We start from the raw sequence: 22,176 nt of genomic DNA, 5'->3' as shown, positions 1-22,176 counted from the left end.
AGGAGCTCCGAGGGAAAAAATTTGCAAGCAACAGTGAAGCACGGGGGTGGTCACGTAATGGTTTGTGGCTGCATGTCGGACCAAGGCGTTGGTAAATTGACTTTCGTCGAACAGACAATGGACAGGTACCGTTACCTTGATATTCTGAAGTCAAATCTAAAGACTAGTGCTGAAATGATGGGCATTCTTTGTAACTTTATGTTTTATCAAGATAATGACCCGAAGCACACTTCCCGCGTAGTACAAGAATGGTTATTGTACAACTGCCCAAAAGTGCTCCATCCTCCACCGCAGTCTCCAGACTTGAATGTCATTGAGCATCTCTGGTGTAAGTTGGAAAAAGAAGTGAGGAAAACACCTATAACCTCGAAGGCAGACCTCAAGGAGAGACTTCAACATGAATGGGCCAACATATTGCCAGTGTACACCAGAAAATTGGTAGAAAGTATCCGGGATGCCTACCAGATACTGACATTTCTGTTCGTTGCTTTTCAAGCATGTTTTCCTGTTTCTCCTTCCATGTGTCCCAATGATTTTGTTTAGCCCACAAGAAATGTTTGTTTTGTTTAATGAAAATATTTTACTGAAATATTATATTAAACATATTTGAAGATAATTAACAGTGTGCTCATATTGTGTTTTGTTTGTTAAATAAATATTAAACATTTATCATCATATTATATGACGACTACGTCAGTAAATATTCAGAAATCATAACTGTCCTAATAATTATGTGACTCACCGTATATAATGCAATTGTTCGTTCAAGGCTTGAATACTTAAGTAAAATTTTGGTTCCATTTTATCAAGTACATTCAGATAATATTGAACGAATTTAGTTTAAATTTTTACGATATTTGTATTTTAAAAAGTATAATCGTTCAGCAGTATTAAATAGAATTTCTTATAATTTTTTACTTGTAGATTTTCAGGTGCCACTTTTGAAATCTAGAAGATTAATAGCTCAATATTTTATACTTTATAAGATTATGAATTACTTAATACAGGGTGTCGCAAAACTCTTTCAACAACGCTTGGGTGCCGGTAGGTATCATAAAAACAAGTAACTCATATTAATGTGCATCCATCAACGCCATCACGGGCTGTGAAACGCAGCAGTCGTCTCCGATATCGCAAGGCCAAACGACAGCCACGACTCGCAGCACAACACAAGGAGCGTCGCGTGTCTTGGGTCAAGATGCACATGCCGTGGAAGGAGGAATGGCGGCGGGTAATTTTCAGTGATGAAAAGAAATTCCATTTGGATGGTCCCGATGGCTGGAGGGAGATACGGTATTATTGGCATGATCTCCGCAAAGAGAAAAAGATCTTCCCCAAGGGACAACAAGGAGGACAGTCTCTAATGGTGTGGGGTGGGTTTGGTTAATCATGGGAAATCGAATCTCGCCTTCCCCACAGGCTGTATGAATGCGGTCGGATACAAAAACGTCCTTACGGACAATCTGTTGCAGTTTGCCAATGGCATTGGTGGCGGTCAGTGGCGTTTTCAGCAAGACAATGCCACTGTACACACTGCTAAGTCCACTATCTTCTGGTTTCTTGACAGGAATGTGCATGTCATTGATTGGCCTGCGATTTCCCCTGGCATTAACCCCATGGAAAACCTGTGGAGTCTTCTGTGCCGTTCAGTGTATGCTAATGGAACCCAGTACAGCAACGTTCATGACCTGAGGAATGCTATCGTTGCAGCATGGGATGCCCTTGATGCTAATCTATTGAAAACGCTGGTGGACAGCATGTGTGATCGGGTCATAAAAATGGTGTTCTGCCATGGTTCGTGTATTGGCTATTAAAGCAGGTCTGGGATGCCGTTCTTATCATTTTGCAACAGTAAACATGGTCACTTTTAAGGTTCGTTGCCTTGTACCTTCTCTTTGCCTGCACATGACTTCTGGTCAACACGTTTTCCCTTTCTGTACATTAGGTGAGCATTGTAATGTGCTGTGTGCCTGTACCTGTAACTTAGTAAACGTGTCACACTTACTTTTTGATTCGTTCTTATCATTTTGCAACGCACCTTATTCATCAGGATATGTTTCTTCGTTAATTTTAATTCAATATACATTTTCAGCCACTGAACCACCGGGGAACTCGTAGTATTTTCCCGCCTCCCCACTAGAGAGCGCGCACAACACCTTAGCTTCAAGACTTCCAGAGAGTCCTACCAAGAGATGGGGTTGCAAAATTTCAATGGTTTTGCGCTACACGGGATAACTTCTCGATACTGCTAATGGGCGTCTCCAGTTGGAGCAAAGCTCATTTTTTTGGGGGGAGGGGGGTGGGAGGGGAGGATTTCCTGGATACGCGGTTGAGTATCAGAGAGCAACCATTGAACTGTATATTTAACTGTAAGGACTGCTTTACGGCGCAAAAGTGAAGACATTCTCTCCCTTCGTTGTGCCAGATAAGAGGGGAAGAAAGCTTACTTAGTAGGCAAACGAATTTTTCTTTGGGGATAAAGTATTGTTACGACTACCTATTTAATAAAAATAAACTAATTTATTAGAGAACATTAACAAGGAGCACCTCAACTATATTCATGAACTATGAGCTTTAAAAAGAGAGAGAGAGAGTTGTTGAGCAGCGCCGTTATGCCAGGCAAGGGCCAGGGAACTCAGCCCCCCTGGCACTGCCGTCAGCCCCCTTGACATTAGGTTATTAGGTAAAATCATTTTTGTATATAATTTGTTGGCAGTGAAAAGTGAAAATGCAGACAGCAGCTATTACATTCATTCATCTTATTTATGAGCCGAAGTCTAGGAAGAAGATTCTCTAGACTTTAGAAAGTTCTCTTTTAAGGGAACTTCTATATCTGTACCTTCGATGCCCCTTCCATATCTTCGTCAAAGGTCAACAGCTCCCAATTTTCGGGACCGAAGGGGAGTTTTATTGCTTCGGGCAGGGGTGGAATGCACTGTGGATACTATGATTGAATATTGTGTATTTTTTCTTGTTTTATATAAATATCTGTATCATCAAAAGTAGTATGGAGTGTGTAATAAGGGATGATGTCAGTAGAGGTCAATTAACACTTCAAGATATGTTTTAGAAGATATAGAAAAAACTGTAGTATTGCATGACATTTCTAAATGTTATGTTTTACATTAGCTTGATACCCCCCCCCCCCACACACACACACAAATCATACATACACACATAATTTACCTTCATTTAATACTGTTAAACTTTCAAAAATAGACTTGGTCTACAAAGCCCCCCCCCCTGATAGCCCGTGAGCCCCCCCTGGAGATCAATTCTAACTACGGGCCTGGCTCTTACTGGATAAAAGTTGTACAATCAGTGGCGGCGATTGGTTTCCAAAACCGGGGGGGCAAGGTGTCAAACCTGGGGGCAAATACAGTTTATTTCCCTTTGTAGATAAGGTTTAGCATAGTGCAGGGACAAAAATGGCGAAAAGTGGGGCAACTTGCCCACTGCCACCCTAATCACGGCCCCTGTGTACAATAGTACACGAAACACGGAAAATTAGTACACATAACATCCATACACTGCACAAACCAGCTAAAAGAAACAGCTAACAAAAACAGACATCTCAGTGGATACATCAACTCACAAAATACCCGAATGTGGGCAACTGTAAACCCACATGCCCTGCATGAAGTACCGCTACATTCTGAAAAGGTCGGTGTCTGGTGTGCCATTTCGCGACGAAGTATTGTTGGACCCCTGTTATTTGAGGACACAGTGGATGGCGATGTGTACAGGGATTTGGTGCAACAATTCGTGGCTATGTTGGAAGAGGATGAGCGTGAATGTTGGTTCCAACAAGATGGAGCAACGTGCAATACTGCAAACGACACAATGGCTATGTTGCGCGAGTTTGTGGCCCCCTCGTTCCCCCGATCTCACGTCCCCCGATTTCTTTCTTTGGGGGTTCCTGAAAGAAAGAGTATATACACACAACCCTCGCACATTGGATGAACTCCGACAAGCAATTTCTGACACTATTGCTGCAATTCCAGCGGAAACATTGAGGAAGGTGTCGCGGAACATGTGTAAGCGTGTAGACATGTGTTTACAGGAACATGGCGGCTATGAACTGGAAACCAAACACTACTTTGCAATGTTCATAGAGAGTGCAGCATAACCTCCATTGTGTGTTTATGTGATTATGTTGTGTTTGTGTTGCGTTATGTTTGTGTTTTGGAAACTTTTTCCTCATGCGCTTAAAGTTATATGTCATCTTGTTTGTGTTTTACCGACCGTTGCCATTACAGTATGCCTCACTTTTGGTTTACATTTATTTTTCTGTGTAGTACAAGGACTAAAGCATTTATATATGTATTCCTTTTGTTCCCATGTGTATTACTTTCTACACAATAAATTCTTAAAAAGTGAGTGCGGGGACTTTTCGATCGCACTGTAGAACGAGAGTTTGAGTTGGATTGGTAACGCAAGTAGGGGAAGGCGGAACAGCGTAGGAGGGGAATTAACCTTTACGACTTCTTGGGCAGGAGTAGACTTTCAGAACAAGCAGAACAACGGAAGGCAATTTAATAGGATCATGTGCAAATGAAGTCTTACGGAGAATAGGGAACATCATATAGCAGGATTTTTAACTGGGGGTTTTAATTGAATGGTGACCTGTTATTAACAAGTGTTTATCAACCCAACCTTTTACCCTAATCCTTTTAACACTCTTGACGCAGCATAAAATGATTTGTGCCTAGAGAAAAGTACCCTGAGGAAGGGGACAGTCGAACCCCGAAACGTAGTTTCAAAATTCTATAGTCACTCATGTAAGTAAGAGTATTTTATACAAATTTTGTATTGATTATATTATACAGTGAGTAACTCGCACAAATCGTAAATATGTTATCAATACGGAATAAAGAAATGATAGTGAACACAAAGAAGAGTAAAGTAATGCATATATCAAAGCATGGAAATGAAGAGAGATTGGAAATAAAATGGCAAGGAGAACATTTAGAATAAGTTAATAGATATGAGTATTTGGGAACAATAGTAACAGGAGATGGAAAAGTAGAAGAAGAAATAAATAAGTTCTGAAAACAAATAAAATATATTACCAAATAAGTTATAAAAAAGAAGGTACAAGAAAATACTAAATTAAGGATTTATAAAACTTTAATTTCACCTACAATGCTCTATGGCATAGAGAGCATAAAACTCCAAAATAAGCATAAAAGTAGATTAACAGCAACAGAGATGAAATACCTCAGAAGGGAGGTAGAGAAAGCCAGACGAGTTAGAATCAGGAACACTAAAATCAGTAAACAGCTTGAAGTAGATTCAATTGAAGAGATAATAGAGAGAAGAAAACTGGGCTGGTATGGCCATGTCATGAGAATGGAAGTAGAAAAAACTGAAACAAGTAACGGTAGCGAGACCAGGAGGAGGAAGAGGAAGACCTCGAATAAAATGGGAACCAAACCTGTCAGAGATGTATACTAAAAGAGGGAATACACTAATGGAAGTTAAGAGAATGACACAAGATAAGATAGTTTTAGCAGATGACTGAAGGACCCTGACGCCTAACAGCACGAAGGGGAAGTAAGTAAGTAAGTATAAACTGACCAAAACAAGAATTTACAATAAATGCAGACTGAAATTCAAGAGTGTTCATTCTACGTAAAATCGCCCCATTGTGCTTCAAGTATTATATAACATAAATAATCACAAAGGACACAAGCGACAGGTGTTGATGAAATCGACAAATGAACAAATAATAATAACAATAAATTGTCTTTATTAAGTGAGAGAGGTTCAGCCAAGGGCTGCTCTGCCACCTAATCCTTGTCAATATATTGATACATGTGGAAAAAAATCATCAAATCCTTCAGCCAGATTGCATTACCATTAACAAACTTGCTTAAAGAAAAAAAATCATAGGGACAAGAGAACAATTAGCCTTCGAATTACTGAAAGAAAAATAACTAACACTCCTGTGTTATAGTATCCAGATTTTAGCAAACCATTCATTATATACCATTTTTGAAAGAAATAGTGAACAAATTTTTCAGTTTGTTAGGACTTGATGTAAACATATGGCTTCTAAGCAGATAGGGCTTTCAATTGTGATGAAACAGCAATTCCAACAGTGCAGAAACCAGAGAAGATTGTAGCCCAAAGGAGAAAGCATTACATCTTTGGAAAGGAGGAGGAGGGACATAGCTCTACTAACATGTGTAAATGCAATTGGAAGTTTCATCCTATCATTTTGGTGTACCGATCAAGAATGAGCCCCCATCTCCTACCTACACATAGTTCTCTTCCGGGAACTGCTGCCTTTGCCAACCCATCTGGATGAATGGATTCAGAACTCTTTGTCAAATTTATAGAGCATTTCAGCAATTTCACTCAGCCTAGCAAGAAGAACCCAGTACTTCTGATACTGGATGGACATTGCAGTCACAAGTCAATGGAGGCTATTGAACTTGCTAGAAAATCAACCAACGCATGACTCCCAAACTACGAACACTTGACATTTCTGTCTTCGGTCCCTGCAAGCTGCGTATGTCGCACAAGAGATTGACCTTTGCTTGACCAACAAGTAAAACAGAATGACTGATTATGATATTGGTCCTGTGGTAAAGGCTGATTTCACTCGAGCATTCACTCCAAAAAATATAATTTCCAGGTTTGGAAATATGGAATTTTCCCTTTCAAATGTCACATGTTTAAAGTTTCAGAATTCGAAGTAGCAAATATTCTTACAGAAAAACAGCATGATGAACAGAGACACAATGTTCTAGTTGAGGTTGTACCTTCGTCATCCGTTGACTCCACTGACAAAGGTGGTTCTTCTGGCTCTTATGTTCCAGTTTCTACCATTTCACTTCTGGCCAGTGAACAGCTTGTGTGTGAACAGCAAATTGTGTGCAAAAACAAACATACGTACTGTGAAATGTGTCAGCAGCTCTCCATATAAAAACGCACTTGTGCAGTGTGTGCAGGCGAAGAAGGATAGTAAGATCCAAGAGTCCACTACATCTTCTGTAAACAATCAAAGAAAGAAGACAAAGAGAAGGATCATTTATGACCACAACACTCGTGAAAAAATCGTGGGTGCTGATGAAGACAGTACAGTGTGTGCATTGCAAGCAAAGGATGCAAGAAAAATGCACTGATAATGAACCTGAACCTGGATAAAACAATTTTGTGTGTTAGTTGGCCGATAAAATCAGCTCCCCATAAGGGTTATCTGACAGTTGCGTTATCATTAATCTGAACACATGATTTAAGTCAGTGGTTCTCAAACTGTGCATACCTCCAGGGGTACATGAATAACTTGAAGGGTAAGCGATCAGCTCGGAAGAGAAACGTCGAGAATACCCACAAGAAGATATTTTTTGCTGCAGGTGTGTAGAGCAGACTTCATAGCTTTAATGCTCTACAGGAAAAGAAGGCTGTTTTTGTCACCAACACTCTTCGTTTCATATGTTTGGATATAAAATGCTCATTTGAAATATCTACCCATTTCGTTATTCAACTCAAAAACTCACAAACATATGTTAAGTGTAAAAACAAAACGAGTACAACTGGGAACAGTACTGAAATAGATTACATTTGGAGATGAATCTCTGTTGAAAGTTTCAAGTGCACAATCAGATATCAAGAAACTGTATCAAGCTATGCAGGCACATCCTTCTTGCAAGAAACTCTGAGGATTTACAACAAAGCTCCAAGATTGTGCTTCACAGTTTGTTTACGACCTTATTTTTTTAAAAGATTTTTCAATAACTCTGGAAAAACTACATGAAAATTGAAGTTTGTTATATATTTCTTAGCATACATGTTTCACTTGTAACTAAGCACAACGATTGTAAATGCAGTAACACCCAATAAAATAATTAACATTGAAGGTACATGCCTCCAACATATCAAAAACTCCCCACCAATCAGACAGCCAAAAAATTCCCCAAAACCAACTATTCACAGAAAACCTATGGGGAGGGGGACATAATTTATTTAGTTATGACTAAAGGGTACAAAGCGAAACAGTTTAAGAACTGCTGATTTAAGTGATTTAAAACATTTGTCCAGTGAAAGTTATTTGCCAAGTTTCATTGTTCAGTTTTTGTGTCTGACTAGTCTCATTTATCGCACCAGGTGAGGCAAGTACGTACACATGCATACTTGATTTATTTGAATTGTTTAACAAAGTACTTAATTATTTTTTTTTTGTTTGAACTAAATAAAAATGTTCATAACTATTCTACATGTAGCTGGGAAAAAGTGTGTAACTTTTCAAATAAATGAAGTGCACAATATTGCCTTTCTTTTCTTAAGGGGTCTTACTTGCTCCACTCCCCTCTCTTTCAGTTTAATATCATAGGTATCTAGAATAATTGTTTGTGGTTCAGATGGAAATTTACATGCACTATTATTGTGACACCCAGTGGTCTAGTTGGTAGGGTGTTTGGCTGTCATGCAGGAGACCAGGTTCGATTCCCATGATGGGTTTATGCAGCCTCAAATCAATGGGTACCTGAGAGGGTAAAGGTGGTCAGAGCATGATGCTGATCGCATCATCTCCAAAATGGCATAGATCAAGAATTTTTGGGGCCATAACCCCACATTCCTTAAATGTACCTTCATTGCATGGTGCTATGTGCACAGAGAACTAACTTTACATCAATTTCTTGCCATACATGGCCATGATTCAGCAGTGAACTTCCATGTGGTAAAGGCTAAGCACATATAGGGTGACCATACCTTCTCTTTTACTTGAATATGTTCTCCTTTTTAGGTGTTTGTCCTATGTCTGGGCGAATTTTTTTAGAAATCTATAAAGGTCCTCCTTTTCTGGAAAGACTATAGCATCGACCATAGCAAATGTGCTGCATAGAGAATACTTCCACACATAACAATCATCATATCACTTGGGTCATGTTAAGTATTTGAGCAATGCTCACCTAGCAGCTGGGAGCTGAACACGATCACTTTCCCAACTGAGTCATTAATATAGGTGTGCGGGATCCAGAAAAGAAGGTATCGGGATTGTTAAAAAAATTTCCCCTCCCGAAATAATTTGCAGACTTTTCAGGATCCCAAGCAGTCTGGAACCTCCAAATGATCATTTTTAACAGTGTTTACTTCTTTATGTTTTCTGCATTGTAAATGTTTTGACACTTCTCGGAAATTGTTAGCTCTTATTTCAGAAAAAACTTGAGAGAAAATTACATGTAAAATTCGTGATTTTCACAGCGTCGGAAATTTTTAACATTTCCCATGGTGAAAATTTCCCAGCTTGGTTGGAAAATTGCACTAATTCTTCCCAATTTGAATGTCTGGATTTAAAAAAAACTACCATAACAGAACACACTGACAGACAGTTAGTGTAATCCACTACTAATTTCTGGGAGAAATATAAAGAACATGAATCTTGCGCTATATCTACAGTAATTGCATGTTTTCAGAATGCTTTGTCAACTGAGATCAAAAGAAAAAAGATGTTGAACATCAGCGAAGTTGCAGAATTTCTCTTGTAAAATTCTGTCTAGTAGCATTTCTGACGAATGCACTGCTTATATGCTGAATTTGACCCTACCTGTGACATCATCTTCAGTTGAAAGGTCGTTTTCCAAGCTAAAATTGATGATAAATTACTTGAGAAGCACAATGACAAGAGTGACATTGAGTGGACTGTTAAGCATCGAAAGTGACCAGACTCAAAAACTGGACTTGACCAAACTATAGTACAAGATTTTGCTTCCATCAAAAAATGCAAAGGACTGGTTATTGGCATTTAACAATATCGTAATTTTCCCAGTAACAGTGTATTTTCATATACAATTATAATACATAATTTTTCACAGTTTGTCTGTTGTCTTAACCTTTTGCATCAGTTTTTACATTTTCATTTTTGTATGCCCCTAATATAAATGTAGGCATGAATTAATATTTTAGAAAAGAAAGTTTTTTTTAAATGTGTAGGGGTGCACAACTGAAAGTTACAGGGGGGGGTGCAGAGCATGTTAGTTATGCTACTGGTCTACATAATCTGTATATGCTAACAACTGAGTCACAAAATATCAATATAATTATTCATCATTGAGCATTACAAAAAAAAAAAAAAAAAAAAAAGCATCTTGAATCTGTAACTAGTGTATTGACCTCCCGGTTTTATCCAGTTTAGGAAAGGAAAATCAGATAAGTAGGACTTTTCAAGCTTCACTTTGTGTTTCTTAAGATACCCGGTGGGTAATATAAGTATTTTAGTCCCACTCCAAGAAATACTTTTTCAAGAAACTTCGAAAAACAGGAATACTTTGAGTGCGTGATTCTTATGATCCTATGAATCACAAGAATCGTTCTTATGAACGGGTCAGCAGTTCAAAAGTGACTACGATTCATGATTGTGACAGTGATGTTTGTAATTTGTTAAGTGTTATTGAGTTACAATTGTAATACTTATCGTAAAGTATACAAATCACAAATCTAGCACATATCACAACACTAGCAACAATATATAGGTAAGAAATAGCAAAATGTCAACCTGCTTTAAGTGTAAACAATTGAAAGTCGAAAACGAGAAATTACGACTTGAAGTTTCATCCAAGGACCAAATAATAAAACTTTTAGAGAGTGATCTAAGTGAAACAATGGAAAAGAAGAAAAATACAAATGAACCAGGTAATACTTGGAGTGATGTAGTTAGGCAGAACAACAAAAGTAAACGAAGTGTATGTTCAACTAGTGAAGCAAATGCAATACCAAGAATTCGCTTCAATCCAGTGCCAATCGCAAGCTCTAACAGATATTCAGCCTTGGAAAAAAATAGAAGATGAAGAATGCATTGGAAAGGAAATAAACTGCAGCAGAAACGGAATACACAATGCTCAGGTAGGGTATAACTCGATCAGTGCAAATAAGCGCAGGCCTCCAATCCTGTGCCGTGTGAAAGAAAAAAAACTGTACCTACAGCCAGTGTAACAAGTGTACAAAACGACAATACCAAAATTCTCATTTTCGCAGACAGTCATGGACGAGAACTTGCAAAACGTATCCATGACGAATCTCAAAAAAGACTCTGCAGTGCTGTAGTAAAACCAGGTGCGACCTCGCAACAAGTCACAGAAACATTACTGAAGGATTCCAAAACTCTGGGCTCAGATGATTATGTTATAATCATCAGTGGAACAAATGATGTTGCAAAAAACCAAGGGTGCAACGTAACCCGTACACTTAAACATAACCTACCTAACCTCACTCACACCAACGTAATCATAGGAAAACTCCCCCATCGCCATGATCTCATAAATGCTAGCTGTGTAAATAAGGAAATTGAAAAAGTGAATGAAAAACTAGAATCTGTGTGCAATCGCTTCGGCAATGTCAGTGTTTTGCAGTTAGACACATTAGAGAGAAAGCTACACACCAAGCATGGCTTGCATCTGAACAAAACCGGTAAAGATTTGATATCAAAGAAGATTGTAAACATCATCCATATGAAGAAGAAAAATGAACAGAAAGCCATTGCTCTGTGTTGGAAAAAGGAAGACACTGTACCTGCGAGTGACATAAATACCATTAATGAAACCTTCTCTCCCCATAGTGAAGTGAAGTTGTCTGTAAATAGGACTAGTGCAACAGAGGAATGTGTTTTCAGTGATACTAATTATGGTGTGAGTGAAGTGAGTGATACTAGCAAAACTGTGCATAAGGGCAATGTAACCACAATAAAAGGAAATGGTGAAAATGAAGAAACAATTGAAAACAATAAAGGTACCCTTCGAAAATCTACGAGGGAGAAAAAAGTACCAATAACACATGATAATACTTTTTTATGGGTAAAGTAACTGGAACACTGGATGGTATGGTAAGCTCTAAAAAGTCAGAAACCTTGAACATATTTCATCAAAATGTTCAAGGCTTAAAAACGGATAAGAAAATGATGTTAGAAATCCACCTATCAAATTTCTCAGAAAAAATAGATGCACTATGCCTCACAGAACATTGGCTAAAACAAGAACAACTCAAATATATAAATATCCCATGTTATAATCTCATATGTAGTTATGCTAGGCCAACCATAAGTAGGGGAGGGTCATGCATATATGTAAAGAATGACATAGAGGCAAATGAGTGCACAAAATTTTTGCATCTAAATTTAGAAAAACATTTCGAAGCATGCCTAATGGAATTACCAAAACATAAACTGGTTATTGTATGTGTATATAGAACCCCAGACAGTGACTTAAAAATATTCATAAAACACCTGGATATCATCTTAAATTACTACCAGCAGAGTAACAAACTTGTAGCAGTTATTGGCGATCTAAATATAGACTTTCTAAAAGGAAATCTAAACAATAATTTAAACACACTCCTTAACATGTATAATTTAGAACACATGGTCAAGCAACCCACAAGAATCACCAAATACACAGAAAGTGCACTTGACCAAATACTCATAAACCAACACCTATGTAACTGTGAGACATCTGTATTTGACACAGGTTTCTCTGACCATCAAGCTCAAATGTTTTCTTTATCACCAACCACAGTGACTAATCCAAAACACAGTACCAAAAATGAAACACAAGTTGTAAGCAGAAGGTCATTCAGCAAACAAAATATTAATTATTTTCATTATTTATTAAGCAAAGAAACGTGGAGTGATATTCATGAGTCCAATGATACAGATGAAGCATATAAGTCATTTCTAAAAACGTTCACTTATTATTTCGAAATAGCTTTTCCCAAGAAACAAGTTAGAACTTCAGCAACCCAAAAGAACCACTGGATAGCACCTGGAATTATTAAATCTAGTGAAAGAATGAGATATCTAAGCAGAATCAGAAAAGATGGAGATGCCACAGCTGATTTTGAAACATATTTCCATAAGTACAAGTCAATCTATAGGAAAATAATAAAAAAGGCTAAGCAAATGCACAATGAGAATACCATCATAAATTCCGAAAATAAATCTAAAACAATGTGGCAAATTGTAAACACAGAGCTACATGGAGGCAGCAAAAGAAAAGAAAATATTGCACTACAACATAATTCTGAGACTGTAAAGGAACCTCTCGAAGTTGCAACATTATTAAATGAATACTATGCAAATGTTGCGAAAATGTACTCCACCCCCAACACTAGTACCAGTCACAACACAAACAACTTAAAGAAATTAGGAACGTGCACCAAAACAATGTACTTGCATCCAGCAACTACTATTGAGGTTGAAAAAATCATACAGAAACTCAGACCTACTTGGTCGTGTAGTGTAGATGAAATCCCCACTTATGTTGTCAAACAATGCAAAGAATATATTGCAATCCCACTGTGCCACATAATCAATTTGTCCTTCACCACAGGAGTTTTTCCACAAAAGCTGAAGGAAGCAAAAGTAATTCCAATATACAAGAAAGGAGATAGAAACAACTTAACCAACTACAGACCAATATCTCTCCTCTCCCCATTCTCGAAAATTTTAGAAGCTACCATGAACAATCGAATTGCATCATTTTTAGAAAAACAACAACTTATTTCAAATACTCAGCATGGCTTCCGCAAAGGGAAATCAACTGAATCTGATGTGTTTCAATATTTGGAATATATAAGAGAAACATTAGACAAAACGGGACAATGCACGGGACTCTTTCTAGATCTAACAAAAGCCTTCGACCTAGTACCCCATGAAAAACTATTACAAAAAATAAAACATTATGGCATAAGAGGCATCGCACATGATTGGCTCACATCCTATCTTAGCAATCGTATGCAAATAGTAGAGATTATCCACAGAAAGGATGATGGTGTGCAATCTAGCTTTGTCTCAAAACCCTGCACAATATCAAGTGGAGTTCCACAAGGTTCTATTATTGGACCATTACTCTTCTTAATATATATTAATGATTTGCCAATAAATTTAAATTCAGCAAAAACGACTCTTTATGCAGATGATACAAGTGTAGCCATCACCGGTGGTAAGGAACAAACCCTTAACTCTAATATCAAACATGTAACAATCAAACTCAGCAAATGGTTTTCTGACAATAATTTAGTATTAAACAGCAGCAAAACTGTGGCTGTCAATTTCCATCACACAAGGAATAAAATGATAAATGAACCAAATGTTACATTAGGTAATATGACAGTAAATCACGTTAAAACAGTCAAATTCCTGGGAGTATGGATTCATGAAAGCTTAAAATGGGACCCACACATAGATCACCTCTCCGCAAAACTAGGTAAAATTATATTTGGCATTAATACACTGAAAACAATATCAAACTTAGAAACATTGAAAATACTATATTACACCATGTTCCAATCTTTATTAACATACGGTATAATCTTCTGGGGAAATTCCACTAATAGTAATAAAATTTTTGTGCTGCAAAAGAAAATTGTCAGAATAATAGCAGGAGCTAAGAGAAATACACCCTGCAGAAGACTGTTTAAAAATTTAGGCATATTACCCTCACCATGCTTGTATATACTTCATCTGCTGATGTATGTAAAAACTGACTTAGATTCCTTCAAATGTAACAACTCCTCACATAAATATTATACAAGGAATGGCAGCAACCTCACAATACCATCACACAACACCACATTATTTGAGAAAGGACCTAAATACATGGCTGTTCACTGTTTCAATAACCTTCCAAGTGACATAAAAATAATACAATCAGCTACCTCATATAAAAAGCATGTAAAAAAATACCTATTAGATCATTGTTTTTATTCTGTTAAAGAGTACCTGACAATAAATTGCAAATTGTCACATCCTAAATGAACTCCTAGGACATGTATATGTATGTATTGATTTTATCTATTATATGTATGTAAATTAATGTAAACCTTGCAACTAACAGCAAGAACAAGGAGAATCAATTATAATGTAATCAATGTTTTTTAAATGTTATGTATAATATCTTCATACTTGTATCTATTTGAAAATAATTATTAACTGTAATGTGCTGACATGTTCCATACCATGTGTGGAAAATAACCACTGTACAATGGTCAAAGGAATGAAATAAATCATATCATCATATCATATCATTGGTACAAATATAAAACATAATACAAGAATAGTATAAACATACAAATATTAGACATATGTAATACAAGAATAGGATAAACATACAAATATAAGACATAATACAAGAATAGCATATATATCTAAATATAAAACTAAATACAAGAATAGCATAAACAAGCCTATATATATAATGAACACATAGGGTGAGTATGGAGAGAATAGTATTGCACATATTAAAAGTTCTAGAAATTTAAATCTTCTTTTGAGTGCAGAATAAATTCATCTATTGAGTAGAAAACCTTTTCTCTTAGCCAGTCTTGCAGAACCTTTCTAAATTTTTCAGAGGTGCATAGTGGGCTGTCCCTGGCAGCTGGTTGAAGAGTTTTATTCCCATGTGTTTGTAATTATTTTGTACTTTGCTTAGCCTGGTTGGTAGTGTGTCCAACTTATAACTGAATCTTGTGTTGTGTCTGTACAGAGTGTCTTATGTTGAATTTATGAATATTTTCTTTGATAACCATTGGATTCCAAATCAAAGAAAGCTTCACATTTTTAAGTCCCACTACCACGATCCATGACCCAATGATGGTTGCATGACCATTTTAGAAAAAAATCATTTTTAGTACATACGTTTGTACATGTTTGTAGATATCAAAACCAATGTTCAAAATAAATTATTGTCTTTAGTTCTACTGGGACAGCCATTTTTCCAAATTGGTGCATGGCTTTCTTTGCTCATTTAGCACTTTTCAGAAACCTTAATATCTCAAAAACCATTAGAGCTAGAGACTTGAAACAAAATTCATTTTATAGCTAATGAAGTATACTGTCTATGATATTCAAGTAATTTGCTTAAAATTGCATTGTAAGTACAAAAATTATGGTGGAAATTGTGGTAACGATAGTTAAAAAATTGGATTTTTAAACCCGATTTTTTCAATGAAGGGGTTTAGTCTAAGGCTTGATTTTTTTTTCACGTGTAGACCTGCCTGCAGGATGCCTGTAAATAAAATATCAGTGCTTAGAAATTCAACCCTTTTTTACAGCATGGGATCAAACATGGCCGTTCATTAAACTTTGACAGTTTTTCGGGGTTAAATATCTCAGATGGGTCCTCTTGAAAAATTCTGATATTTGGCACAAAGGAAGTCCTGCATGAACCTAACTCACAGTAAAAATCTCAAATTTTAGATTCAACTCATTTTGGTCAATATGAGGTAACCTATGTCACCTAATTTCTGACATTGCAAAGCAAGGTTAAACTACATTCCATACTTACAACAATGAAGTATTTTCTTTCTCTTCTTTAAACTTGGGTTAAATAAAGCCTCAGAAAATATAGTAACATAAGGTTTTAATACTTGACTTACCAGAAATTGAAATTACAAGGTATGACAATTGAAAATCTCCGAAATCTCATTGCAAAAGGTTTGATGTATTAGATACCAATGGCCAGTTGGTGTTGTCAGCTCCAGTTTCCTATTCATTCTCTTTGTTAAATCAGGCAGAATTCTTTGTTCTTTCACTAAGTTCCTAAATAAATTATCAGAAACTTTCAATTCATCACATATATTTTTTCTTGACTAAGTGGTAGCAATCAAACTGATGATTCTGACCTTTTCAACATTAGTTTTTGCTAATTTACATTTTTCTTCTTATAATTTCAATTATATGATTGAACTGGCCATGCAAAGGAGTATCACACTTGCTTTCCTTTTCTTCAGTTCTAATACTGGGTGGCGCATGAAAAACCGAACCCCGCCACGAGCATACAAACAACAAATGAAAAACCAGCCCGTGTACAGACTGTTTATTTTCTCCCACCTATTGTCACCTATTGTTCTGAAGCTGTTGCAACCATATATACTTTATTTTTGTCAGTACGAAAGCCGTGAAGACTTGGTTCAGACATGTGTAGGTGAGATGTATTCTCTTCAACAAAGAATCGCAATAGTGGAGGTGTACATGTCTTCCGGGTCATTTAAGGAAACGCAGGATATGTTTACAAATAAGTTTCCTGGCACTTCCATACCAGCAAAGAGCGGTATACGTGATTTGGTGAAAAAGTGGCGTACTACAGGGTCAGTTGCAAACACAAAAAAGAATCGAACCTCATCCGTTCGTACACCTGCTGTGATTGCGGATATTCAAGCACGAATGATCCAAAGTCCTAAGAAGTCAACACGCAAATTGTCGCAACAGGCGAATGTTTCGCGTAGGTCTTGTCAACGTGTTTTACACGATATAGTGTTGAAGCCCTAAAAAGTGACATGTGTCCAAGAACTGAAGGAAAAATGTGTGAAGTACTGTACATGGCTAGTTGAAACAATTGAGAGTGGATTGTTGGATCCCCTGCTGTATTTCATGAGTGATGAAGCCTGGTTCCATCTGACAGGACATGTAAACTCCCAGAACACGAGATACTGGTCAACAGACAATCCCCATACGATTCATCAGGAACCTCTTCACGATAGAAAAATCGGAGTGTGGTGTGCTGTGTCTGCAAGTCGGATTGTGGGTCCCATATTTTTTGAAACAACAGTAAACACCGATATGTATATGGGAATATTTGAGGAATTTTATCCACAGTTGACCCCCTTGAACGCTTGTATCCTTTCTTTCAACAGGATGGGGCGACCTGTCACACTTCAAGCGAGTCCATCTCACGAATCCATGAAAGATTCACAAAAGAAAGGACTGTCAGCAGAGGATTGTGGCCACTGCATTCACCGGACTTAACCACTTGTGACTTTTATCTGTGGGGCAGTCTGAAGGGAAAAGTGTACACAAATAATCCAAGGACATTATGAAGCAAGTCTTTCACACACACTTCAACGAAACATCCTAGTATTTATCTTTATCCAAATCTACTTACAGTTTGTTAAATTCAAAGAAAACTCGGACGTCACTATATATAATTTCAATATATTTTTCACTTATTGATCTACTGTGTTTTGTTTTTCGTTGCTATGCTCAAAATATGTATAGAAATTTATACATCGCAATTTCACATTATCAATACTTAATTATACATCTTATTAATTCAACAACGATTTGGAACATAACAAAATAGTAATTGATAACAACATAAATATCATAATGCATGTTAAACACAAAATTAAACAATAAATAATAAATGAAATAAATGAACATCTTTGGGTCAGTCAAATACGCACCCCTGCCGTGTGAAAATTTTCGACTTATTTAAGTTCTGTAAATATCGAAAATTTTACATTTAGTTACAAACTTGTGAACATTGCATTTTAAAATTACAACATAAATTACTTTTTTTCAAACAATATTAATTCAGTTCACTATGAACTCCGTGAATCAAACTTGTCTGACATATTCTTCATTTTGTTTTAGTTGCATGAATTCAGTACATTAAATGAATAAACAATATTATTGACTATGCAAATATCCAACATTTTTCATTGTAGAAGTGTCCGTAGTTACCTTAACCTAACTACATTCAAGAATTATTTAAGCAAATTTAAGCAACTCTGTTTTCCTGTCGGCTGAACAATTAAACTTCTTTACATTAGACAAATTTTGCTTATTTACAGATTTCTTCCCATCTAGAGACATAAGTTCCACATAATTGTTCTTAACATTTTTAACTAAGTAAGGACCTAACCATAAATCCAGAAATTTGTGAATTTTCTTATTAAGGAAGCTGCTCTTCTCGTGGTTTTTAACAAGAACAATATCGTTGACTGCGATTGTGATACTCCTTCCATCCTCTTTCTTCAGTTTGGTTATAGCCCTTTTCTTCATTCTTGTTTTTGCCATTAGACATTTATTCTGCCATGTCACCTTCTCCAGTTCAGATGGCCAATTAATTTGATGAAATACTGTATTCTTGACATTATCATGAAGAAACAATTCATTCGGCGTAAATCCTGTAACCTCAGATACTGAACTGTTTAAAAGTCCAATAATTACACTTAAGTGTTTAAACCACTGCTGATGATTATCCTTTGTGTATAGTCTTAGTAGCCTGATTATTTCCTTATTGTATCGCTCAATTGGGTTGGCGAAAGGTGAATACACTGATGTTGTAACATGTTTTATTCCATTCGATTCTACAAAACTCTTCCACTCAGCTGATCGAAATTGAGATCCATTGTCAGACAAAATTACTTTAGAAAGTGGATAGTGATAAAAATATTGAAGTTGGAACTTATTTATAATTTCCTTGGTTGTAGCTTTTCTCAAAGGGTAGGCCATTATAAATTTCGACATAACGTCCACGATTGTTATAATAAAGCTATAACCTTGTGATTTTGGTAAAGGTCCAATAAGGTCTATAGAAAGCATACTGTGAGGGGTTGTAGTATGTACGTGCAAAATTTCTTTATCAATTTTTAAGACTGCCTGCTTAGTCTTTGCACATGTTAAGCAGTTTCTGAGATATTCCTTAATAGTATCTTTCATTTTTGGCCAATAAAAATAATCTTTGCATTTATTATGAACCTTAAAATATCCAAAATGTCCTTGCTTATCGTGAAGTCGATGTAGAATTTTAGGTACCAACTCCCTTGGAACTACCAGTTTCCATTTATCGTCTGGAAAGTGCTTCAGAAACAGAAGACCATCATGGAATGTGTAAATCTCTTTGGATCCTTTAGGAGTATTGCCTTCCTTTAAATGCCATATAATTTCAGAACAGCATTGATCCAGTCTTTGACTTTCCTTCCAAAAGTCAACTGTGTCTTCATCAACAATATCTAAATTCAAATTATTAATGTATAATTCATTGATGAGAGTAACGCCTGTAGATAAATCAGGATACCTACTAAGAGTATCGGCAGCTTGGTTACAAGTTCCAGGTATATGATGCACGGAATAATCAAATCCTTGTAGTTTTAAGGACCATCTGTTGAGTCTCTGATTTAATGACTTCGCAGACTCCAGCCATGATAATGATTTGTGATCAGTATACAAATGAACTTTTGTTCCAGCAACATATATATAAAATTTTTCAAAAGCAAAAAGAATTGCCAAACATTCAATCTCGTGCGTACTGTAAGTCACCTCATTACCACGAAGTACTCTACTTGCATATTGTATAATCTTGAGATCCTCTCCTGAAGTGTCGCCATTTTGCCATACAACCGCACCGATCCCCTTCTTCGAGCCATCTACATTTATGTTGAAGGGTTATGAAAAATCAGGTTGTGCTAAACCCTCGGGAGATATAACTAACTCACGTAACTTCTCAAATGCCTTTGAATGCAATTCCTTCCACATCCAAGGAACATCAGATTTCAGAAGTTCATAAAGTGGCTGAGCAGTTTCTGCAAATTTATTTATAAATTTTCGTCTCCAGTTGACCAAGCCAAGGAATTTACGAAGAGCTCTTTTGTTAGTAGGTGTCGGAAAATTTATTATTGCAGAATTCTTGCTTGGATCAACTTTAATTTGGCTTCCAGAAACTATATGGCCAAGAAAAGAAATTTCCTTACATGAAAATTTGCACTTCGAAAACTTAATTGACATATTAGCCTCCTTGAGTTTCTGAATAACAGCTTCTATATGCCGTAAATGTTCCTGCCAAGTTTTACTGAAGATCAAGAGGTCAACAACATAATCATTAAATTCCCTTGTGAATATCTTATTCATTCTGTCTTGGAAAACAGAAACTGCAGATTTTATACCAAAAAGAAGATATCGAAAGAGATACTGCCTTCCACGATATGAGAAAGCAGTATAAATATATGAATCAGGACTTAACGGGATCTGAAAATATCCACAAGATAAGTCAATAGAAGAAAAATACTGCGCTCCCAAAAAGCGTTGCAACATTTCATTGATTGGTTCCACTCTAACTTGCGGACTAGTAACATGCTTATTTAAATTCCTAAAATCCACAACTGGCCTCCACAGACCCCCTGTTTCGGGACTATGTGCAAAGGATTTAAATATGGTGAAGATTCTTGGTAAATTATGCCCCAACTTTCCCATTTGGCAAGTTCTTCTTCCAAAGGTTTTCTTCTAGAAATCGGAATGGGATATGGTGCAGTAGATACAGGTATTTCTGTGTCCAATTGTATCTTATATACTTCTACATTTGCATGTCTTGGTCTATCGGAAAATTGGTTATGATACTTCCATAAAAGTGAAAGTAAATCTTGTTTTTGTACTTCATTTATGTCGTTAATTTCAAAAACTTTATTGTAAATATCACTCTTAGAAGGCATGTATTCGATATCTGATACAGGCACATAATTTAACAATCCACAACACTTCAATTTATTTGCTTTGGATTCAGGTTCATTCTTAATTGTAGTGCTACAATATTCATCACATTTAGAGTGTAACAAATTAGAATCTTCATTATTTAATGAAGCACAAATTTCCTTACCTGAAGAACTTACTAAACTTATGTGCTGTGACCTGAGATCTACTATAGCCTTATACTTTCGTAAGAATGGAACTCCCAAAATAACATCAGCGTTAAGTTCCTTTATAATCAAGAATTCCATAGGAAAATATTCATCATCAATTTGAAGGCTTATCGTTTTGCAACCAGCAATCTTGCACCTTTTACTTCCAACAAATCCAGACAATCTAATATCTTCAACCTTGTCTAATCTAAGATTACCAATCAATGATGTTATTTTGCACCAAACTTCGTAATTTAAAACATTTGCTTGACTTCCAGAGTCTATTATACAAGTAATAGGTAATTTACACATGATCCCATGTATGATTGGAACTTCCGTTACAGGAATAGGAACACCATCCTCATTAAAAGTCCAGTCGGGTTCGTCGTCGAACCATTCTAACAGAAAGTTTATTTCAAACGTTTTGAAAGATGAACTCGCATTATTTACAACATTAATATGATCTTCTTCACTAACACTATCATCAATTGAACGTTGCCTCTTAACAGGACAGCAGAGGGATTGAGGCACTTCCTTCTGCGCAACTAATTTAAAGATGCAGAGTTAGGAATTTGTTGCTGTATCGATCCTTGTACTTGACCTATTCGCGAAGTATTTTGTTCACGATTTGCCATTCTTGTAGAATCAGAATTAATTTGTGATACCAAACTTGCTGCTTCAGGTTGAGAATGTAATGAATTTGAATTTGCAGGAAAACGCTGATATGGCATTGTATTATTATTAGCACTGCGATTTTCATTCATGTAATAGAATCGCGATTGA

The sequence above is a fragment of the Lepisma saccharinum genome, chromosome 4 (genome assembly GCF_977018435.1).
Source record: "Lepisma saccharinum chromosome 4, izLepSacc3.1, whole genome shotgun sequence".
Classification (NCBI taxonomy): Eukaryota; Metazoa; Arthropoda; class Insecta; order Zygentoma; family Lepismatidae; genus Lepisma; species Lepisma saccharinum.
This window is presented reverse-complemented; position numbering follows the sequence as displayed.